We start from the raw sequence: 8,675 nt of genomic DNA, 5'->3' as shown, positions 1-8,675 counted from the left end.
TTCCGTTGCAGCAAGTTCCTCCAGGTCTGTGAATTTATTTCGAATGCTGCGGGCGTTTACATAACACGCGCTTATATGGTCAAGGTGGGATTGGCTGGTGGTCCTTTGATTGTTTACGTGACGTTCTCTGTCGGGGCTCGCTGTTTTTTATGCTCTGAAAAGTGACACCTGCTCACTAAGAAGTCTTCCAAGTCTAGCCGCGTAATGAGAAGGGAGATGAGGAGGAGGAGGAGGAGGAGGAGGAGGAGGAGGTGATGGAAGACGAAGAGGGATTAAAATAGTGTTACGAGAACAAAGATGATGAATAAATGAAGGAGAAGAAGAAGGAAGAAGAAGCGATGGAGAAGAAAGAAGTGGAATAGGAGAAAAAAGAGGAACTAGAGGTGTGGACGGAGGAGTTGGAAGATAATGAGGAGGAGAAGGACGAAGAGGAGAAGGAGAATGAAAAATAGAAGAAAGTATAAGTGGGCGAGGAATAAGAAGAGAAATGAGAGGTGTTGCATAAGGAGAAAAAAAACAGGCAGAAGAGGAAGAGGAGGAGAAGGTAGAAAACGAGGAAGAGAAGAACAAGGACTCAGAAATACACAAGAAAAATATGGAAAAAAAATACGAATCAGAAATTGCAACACTTCAAACAAAAACAAAACAAAAAAAGGAGAAAAAGGAAAAGGAAAAGTCATATACATTAAAACCCTCCTCCTCCTCCTCCTCCTCCTCCTCCTCTTCCTCTTCCTCCTCCTCCTCCTTATCCTCCTCCTCCTCCTCCTCCTTATTTACCATCAACATATTTTCCTGTCCCTATGAGGATTAAAACTCGACCAACGAAGAGAGAGAGAGAGAGAGAGAGAGAGAGAGAGAGAGAGAGAGAGAGAGAGAGAGAGAGAGAGAGAGAGAGAGAGAGAGAGAGAGTGAAAAGTAAAAATGAAAGTGATCTAAAATAAAGAGAATGAAAAAAACACCAAAAAACAAAACAAAACAAAAATAGAAGTGAAAATGAAAGGGATGAATAAAAAAGAAAGAGAAAGAAAAGAAGAAAGGAGAAAATGAGAGAAAATGAAAGTGATGGAAAAATAAAGAGAAAGCAAAAATTAGAGAAAAAGAGAAAGAAAGAAAACACGAAAGAAGAAAAAAAATGAAAGAGATAAGAAAACAGAGAAAAAGAAAAGGATCGTGAAAGGAAGAAAAAAAAGAGAAAATGAAAAACTGAGTGACAGAAAAAAGAATAAAGGAAGAGAGAGAGAGAGAGAGAGAGAGAGAGAGAGAGAGAGAGAAAGTAATCATAAGGCAAGATAAGGCAGGTATATTTATACGTTAATTAGCACACCTGTCTTTTGATTCAGCCACAATTCACCTCCTAATTACCTGGCGATAATTATTGTGGTGGTGGTGGTGGTGGTGGAATGCCGTTCGTAATTAAGCCTCATCGCCACCACCAAAATCATCACCACAACAACCACCACCATCACCATCACCATCCTCCTCTTCTTCCTCTTCTTCTTTTTCTTATTATTCCTCCTCCTCTACTTTTTTCTCTTTCTTCTTTTTCTCTTTTTCTCTTATTTCTTCTCTTCTTCTTTCACTTCTTCTCTCTGCTTCTTTCTCTTCTTCTGTTTTTTTTCTCTTCTTTTTTTCTCTTCTTTCTCTTCTTTTTCTCTTCTTTTTTCTCTTCTTTTTTCTCATCTTTTTCACTTATTTTTTTCACTTATTTTTCCTCTCCTTTCCATTTTTTTCTTCTTTCTCTTCTTTTTTTTCTTTTTTCTCTCCTTTTTTCTCTCCTTCTTTTCTCCTCTTCTTTCTCTTCTTCTTCGTCTTCTCCTTTCTCTTCTCCTTTCTCTTCTTCTTTCTCTTCTTTCTCTTCCCTTCCTCTTCTCCTTTCTCTTCTTCTTTCTCTTCTTTCTCTTCTTCGTCTTCTCCTTCCTATTCTTCTTTCTTCTTCGTCTTCTCCTTCCTCTTCTCCTTCCTCTTCTCCTTTCTCTTCTCCTTTCTCTTCTTCTTGCTCTTCTCCTTTCTCTTCTTCTTTCTCTTCTTCTTCGTCTTCTCCTTCCTCTTCTCCTTTCTCTTCTTCTTTCTCTTCTTTCTCTTCTTCCTCGTCTTCTCCTTCCTCTTCTCCTTTCTCTTCTCCTTTCTCTTCTCCTTTCTCTTCTTCTTTCTCTTCTTCTTTCTCTTCTCCTTTCTCTTCTCCTTTCTCTTCTTCTTTCTCTCTTCTTCTTCCTCTCTTCTTCTTCCTCTTTTTCTTTCTCTTTTTCTTTATCTTCATCTTTCTCTTCTTCTTTCTTTTCTTCTTTCTATTCTTCTTCCTTTTCTTCCTTTTTTTCTTATTCTTATTCTTTCTCTTATTTTCTCTCATTTTCTTTCTCTTCTTCTTCCTCTTCCTCTTAATCTTCCTCCTATTCGTATTCTTCCTCTTCCTCATCCTCTTCCTCCTCTTCCTCTTCCTCCACCTCCTTCTCTTCTTCATCATCATCATCACCATCATCAAATTAATAACAGAACCACTACCGCCAAAGCCAGGACCCGAAAGGTACCCAAAAAGGACCCCAAGAAAGGAAAGCAAAAAGGACCCAAAAAACTAATAATGTCGAAAGAAATTAGGAGAAAAAAAGGTACGAATGGTGTGTCAAAAGATAATAAAGAAATGAATGATTAGATGGAGCAAGTCAACGAGATCAGGTTACGAAAAGTGGGAAAAAAAGAAAGCAAACGAAAAAATCTAAGAAATTATCAAAGAAAATTGCGAAAAGATGGAATAACAGAGGAAATGAAAGGTAAGATGCACAGAACTTAGATGAACTTACGGAAAGGTGTAAAAATTTGTAAAGAAAGAAAAGATAAGAAGCAAAGAAAGTATAAAAGAAGTTACGAAAGGAATGAGATATAAAGGATAAAAAAGTCAAGGTAAGACGAAGTAAATGAATTAGAATAAAAAAATTACCTACCTTTCACGACTAACAAGCTTAACAATAACAAAAGAAAAATTGGACTAGCTTTCACTAACAAAAAAATAACACAAAAAATCGACCTTAAAAAAATACTTCACGTGTCTAAGAAATTTTCAAACTGAGAAGAAAAAATAAATTCCTTGAGTCATCAAAATCGAATGTGGGTTTTCTTCCTTTTTTTTTCTTTTTTTTTTCTTTTTTTGCTTTTTCCTGTTTGTTTTATTTTCCCCTATTTTTTTTCTCTTTTCCTTGTGTTTATATTTTCCCTGTTTTTTTCTCCTTCCTTTCCCTGTTCTTTTATTTTTATTTTCCTTGTTTTTTCTCCTATCCTTGTTTTTCCCTGTGTTTTTCTTTTCCCTGTTTTTTTTCCGTGTTTTTTTCTTTTCCCTGTTTTTTTCTCCTTTCCCTGTTTTTCCGTGTTTTTTTCTTTTCCCTGTTTTTTTTCTCCTTTCCCTGTGTTTTTCTTTTCCTTGTTTTTTCTTCTTTCCCTGTTTTTCCGTGTTTTTTTTAATTTTCCCTATTTCTTTCTCCTTTCCCTGTTTTTCCCTGTGTTTCTATTTTCCTGGTTTTTTCTCCTATCCTTGTTTTTCAGTGTGTTTTTCTTTTCCCTGTTTTTTCCGTGTTTTTTTCTTTTCCCTGTTTTTTTTCTCCTTGCTCTGTTTTTCCGTGTTTTTTTCTTTTCCCTGTTTCTTTCTCCTTTCTCTGTTTTTCCGTGTTTTTTTCTTTTCTCTGTTTTTTCTCCTTTCCCTGTTTTTCCGTGTGTTTTTCTTTTCCCTGTTTTTTTCCGTGTTTTTTTCTTTTCCCTGTTTTTTTCTCCTTTCCCTGTTTTTCCGTGTTTTTTTCTTCTCCCTGTTTTTTTCTCCTTTCCCTGTTTTTCCCTGTGTTTTTTTCCCTGTTTTTTTCTTCTTTCCCTGTTTTTCCGTGTTTTTTTATTTTCCCTGTTTTTTTCTCCTTTCCTTGTTTTTCCGTGTTTTTTTTCTTTTCCCTGTTTTTTTCTCCTTTCCCTGTTTTTCCGTGTTTTTTTTCTTTTCCATGTTTTTTTCTCCTTTCCTTGTTTTTTCATGTTTTTCTTTTCCGTTTGTTATCCAATCTTTGTTTTTTTTTCCTGTCTTTTTCTTTTCCCTGTTTCTTTCTCCGTGTTTTTTCCCCGATTTTTCTCCTCTCCCTATTTTTTTTTATTTCCCTGTTTTTATCCCCTTGCCCATTTTTTTTTCCTGTGTTTTTTTTTTATTTCCCTGTTTTTTTCACTTCCCTGTTTTTTTCTTTTCTTTTCCATTTTTTTTATTTACGTTTATTTTTCAATTTTCTTTTCCCAGTTTCTTTAAAGATTGGACGAGACGAAACGAAACGAAAAGAGAAGAGAAGCGAGTCAGTCTTTCGTTCGTTTCCAAATTCGTTTTATTAATATGTTCACCGAGGCGGAGCTAAAGAAAACACACACACGCACGCACGCGCCTTTCTACTCCTCTCCTCAACTGTATAATAATATCTTACCTTCCGTCTGAGTCTCGGCCGCACGGAAAATGAATGAAAGGAACCAAGCCAACGGAGAAACATTAGTCAAAAGATCTGCCAAACGGAAGAAAAAAAAAAACTCCAGTATTTCTCATCTTTAAAAATCGAAAATCTAAAGAAATTCGTATAGTTATGTAAGGGGTCGATAATACTACAAAAAGTTAAAAAAAAACTTGGATATTTCTCTAAGTTATACATCAAACAGGCAAAAATTAATGACTCATGTATATATAAATAGGGACAACTATCATACAGACTAACGACATACACCGCACACGATCGTTTCTCGCTAATAAGGAAAGAAAAAGAATCGAGTATTTCTTTTCTTTATTAATCAAACCGAAAAACAAACTCGTGTGTTTCTAAAAAGGAATAACAATAGCAACACAGAGTAACAACATTCACCCGCCAGACAGACGAGTTTCTCCTTAAAAGTAAAAAAAAAAACTCGAATTTCTTTTCTGTATAAACCAAACAGAATAAAACAAAACCTCGTGTATATTTAATAAGGAATAACAATAAGAACACACACCATCAGTATCCACCACGAGACGAATAAAATTTCTTGTTTATAAGTAAAATTAACGAAGCATAACTAATATTTTTCTTCTCTTTATAAATGAAGCAGAAAGAAAAATCAAACCCTCGTGTATAACTAAAATTAAATAACAATAACAACACAGAGTAATAACATTCACCACCAGACAGACAAGTTTCTCCTTTAAAAGTGAAAAAAGAGAACACTCGAATATTTCTTCTCTATATAAACCATAACAAAAAAATAAAAACCTCGCATTTCTAACAAGGAATAACAATGACAATGACAGCACAAACTACCGACACTCACCACTAGACGAATAGTATTTATCATTCATAAGTAAACAAAATAAGACGAACCATAGTATTTATTCTCTTAATAAATCAAACAAATCAAAACAAACTCGTGTATGTCTAAAAACGAATGACAAAAACAACACAAACTAACGACATTCACCACCAGACGAATATTATTTCTCGTATATAAGTAAAACAAACAGGTGGTAATTTTCTTATCTCTATGGGCCGCATTACAAGTCCAATCCGAGAAGTTTCGGGTCACTACAAAGGTCGGTTTAGGGGCCGTATAACAACTCCAGTCCGAGAAGTTTCGGGTCACTACAAAGGTCGGTTTAGTGGCCGTATAACAACTCCAGTCCGAGAAGTTTCGGGTCACTACAAAGGTCGGTTTAGTGGCCGTATAACAACTCCAGTCCGAGAAGTTTCGGGTCACTACAAAGGTCGGTTTAGGGGCCGTATAACAACTCCAGTCCGAGAAGTTTCGGGTCACTACAAAGGTCGGTTTAGTGGCCGTATAACAACTCCAGTCCGAGAAGTTTCGGGTCACTACAAAGGTCGGTTTAGGGCCGTATAACAACTCCAGTCCGAGAAGTTTCGAGTCACTACAAAGGTCGGTTTAGTGGCCGTATAACAACTCCAGTCCGAGAAGTTTCGGGTCACTACAAAGGTCGGTTTAGTGGCCGTATAACAACTCCAGTCCGAGAAGTTTCGGGTCACTACAAAGGTCGGTTTAGTGGCCGTATAACAACTCCAGTCCGAGAAGTTTCGAGTCACTACAAAGGTCGGTTTAGGGGCCGCATTACAATTCCAATCCGAGAAGTTTCGGGTCACTACAAAGGTCGGTTTAGGGGCCGCATTACAATTCCAATCCGAGAAGTTTCGGGTCACTACAAAGGTCGGTTTAGGGGCCGCATTACAAGTCCAATCCGAGAAGTTTCGGGTCACTACAAAGGTCGGTTTAGGGGCCTTATTACAAGTCCAATCCGAGAAGTTTCGGTTCACTACAAAGGTCGGTTTAAGGGCCGTATAACAAGTCCAATCCGAGAAGTTTTGGGTCACTACAAAGATGGGCTTAGGGGCCACATTACAAGTCCAATCCGAGAAGTTTCGGTCACTACAAAGGTCGGTTTAGGGGACGTATTACAAGTCCAATCCGAGAAGTTTTGGGTCACTACAAAGGTCGGTTTAGGGGACGTATTACAAGTCCAATCCGAGAAGTTTTGGGTCCCTACAGAATTATTCATCCCGAACTCTGCAGGGACCCGAAACTTCTCGGGTTTGACTTGTAATACGTTTCCATCAACCAAACAGAAAAACTAAACAAACTCTTGTATATGTAACAACGAATAACAACATAAACAAACAATATCCACCACTAGAGGAGCAAACTTTCTTGTTTGTAAGTAAAATGTGAATATTTCTTCTCTCTATAAAGCAAACAGAAAACAATACAAACTCGTGCATATTTAAAGAAAATGAATAACAACAACAATAACAAAACTAACGACACTCACCACCGGATGAATATTCTTTCCCATTCATAAGTAAAAAAAAAAGCTAGTATTTCTTTTCTTTATAAACCAAACAGAAAAAAAAAACTCGTGTGTTCAGAAGCCGATATATTTTATCCTCCGCAAGTAAAACAAAAAACAAAAAGACAAACTCGTGTGTTCAGAAGCCTATATATTTTATCCTCCACAAGTAAAACAAAAAACAAAAAGACAAACTCGTGTGTTCAGAAGCCTATATATTTTATCCTCCACAAGTAAAACAAAAAACAAAAAGACAAACTCGTGTGTTCAGAAGCCTATATATTTTATCGTCCACAAGTAAAACAAAAAACAAAAAGACAAACTCGTGTGTTCAGAAGCCTATATATTTTATCCTCCACAAGTAAAACAAAAAACAAAAAGACAAACTCGTGTGCTCAGAAGCCTATATATTTTATCCTCCGCAAGTAAAACAAAAAACAAAAAAACAAACTCGTGTGCTCAGAAGCCTATATATTTTATCCTCCGCAAGTAAAACAAAAAACAAAAAAACAAACTCGTGTGCTCAGAAGCCTATATAGTTTATCGTTCACAAGTAAAACAAAAGAAAACAAAAAGACAAACTCGTGTGTTCAGAAGCCTGTATAGTTTATCCTCCACAAGTAAAACAAAAAACAAAAAGACAAACTCGTGTGCTCAGAAGCCTATATAGTTTATCGTTCACAAGTAAAACAAAAGAAAACAAAAAGACAAACTCGTGTGTTCAGAAGCCTGTATAGTTTATCGTCCACAAGTAAAACAAAAGAAAACAAAAAGACAAACTCGTGTGTTCTAAGCCTATAATTTACCGTCGAAAAGTAAAGTAAGTTTTTCGTTCATAAGTAAATAATAACAACTACTATTTCTTCTCTTAACAAACCAAACAGAAAAACAAACAAACTCGTGTATCCAGCAGCCTATACTTTATCGTTCAACAGTAAAAAAAAAAAAAAAACACAATAAAAAAAAAATAGAGACGCCACAAAAAACTCAACCTGTGCGCGTTCGTTATTGATTCTCTTCTTTTTTTTTCATTTCATTAATCTTTTTCTTTTTTTTCTTCTTTTTTTTCTTTTCCCGGTTTCTTCTCTTCCGTGTTTTTTTTTTCATTTCCGTTTTTTCATCCTTCCTTTTTTCTCATCTTTTCCGTTTTGTTTTCTGTTCATTGTTTTTTTTCTTCTCATTGTTTTCTGTTCCCGATTTTTCTTTTCCTTTTTATCTTCTTGTTTTCTTTTCCTTTTTTTCTTTTCCTTTTTTTCTTTTCACGATTTTTCTTTTCCTTTTTTTCCTTTCCTTGTTTTCTTTTATTAATATTTTTTAAGATAAAACAAAACGAATAAAAAATAAAACGAGTGAGTCAGTCAACTAGTCTTTCTTATAATTATGTATCTTTTCCATTTTTTTTCATTTCATTTTTTTTCACTTTTTTCAATCTATTCTAATCCTTTGTTTTGATCCGGGACCACAACAGCGACACATCACTCACGCCGCACACGCAATATACGATCACACACACACACACACACACACACACACACACACACACGCACACGCACACGCACACACACACTCGCACACACACACACACAAGAAGACGCTAGTATTCTCCAAGTTGAACTCAACAGATTGTATGACTGGGCGGATAAATGGCAGATGGAGTTCAATGTTGGGAAGTACAGTATTCTGAGTGTAGGTAGGAACAACCCCTCATATAACTATTGCTTAAATGACACTCTCATAAGCAGGTCTGGGTGCGAGAGAGATTTAGGGGTCTTAGTGAGCTCTGATCTCCGTCCAAGGGCACAATGCATTCAAGCTAGAAATCGAGCTAATAGGGTACTGGGATTTATTTCAA

Source organism: Eriocheir sinensis, unplaced genomic scaffold, assembly GCF_024679095.1.
Source record: "Eriocheir sinensis breed Jianghai 21 unplaced genomic scaffold, ASM2467909v1 Scaffold1226, whole genome shotgun sequence".
Classification (NCBI taxonomy): domain Eukaryota; kingdom Metazoa; phylum Arthropoda; class Malacostraca; order Decapoda; family Varunidae; genus Eriocheir; species Eriocheir sinensis.
The sequence above is the reverse complement of the archived record's forward strand: the minus strand, read 5'-3'. Positions refer to the sequence as shown.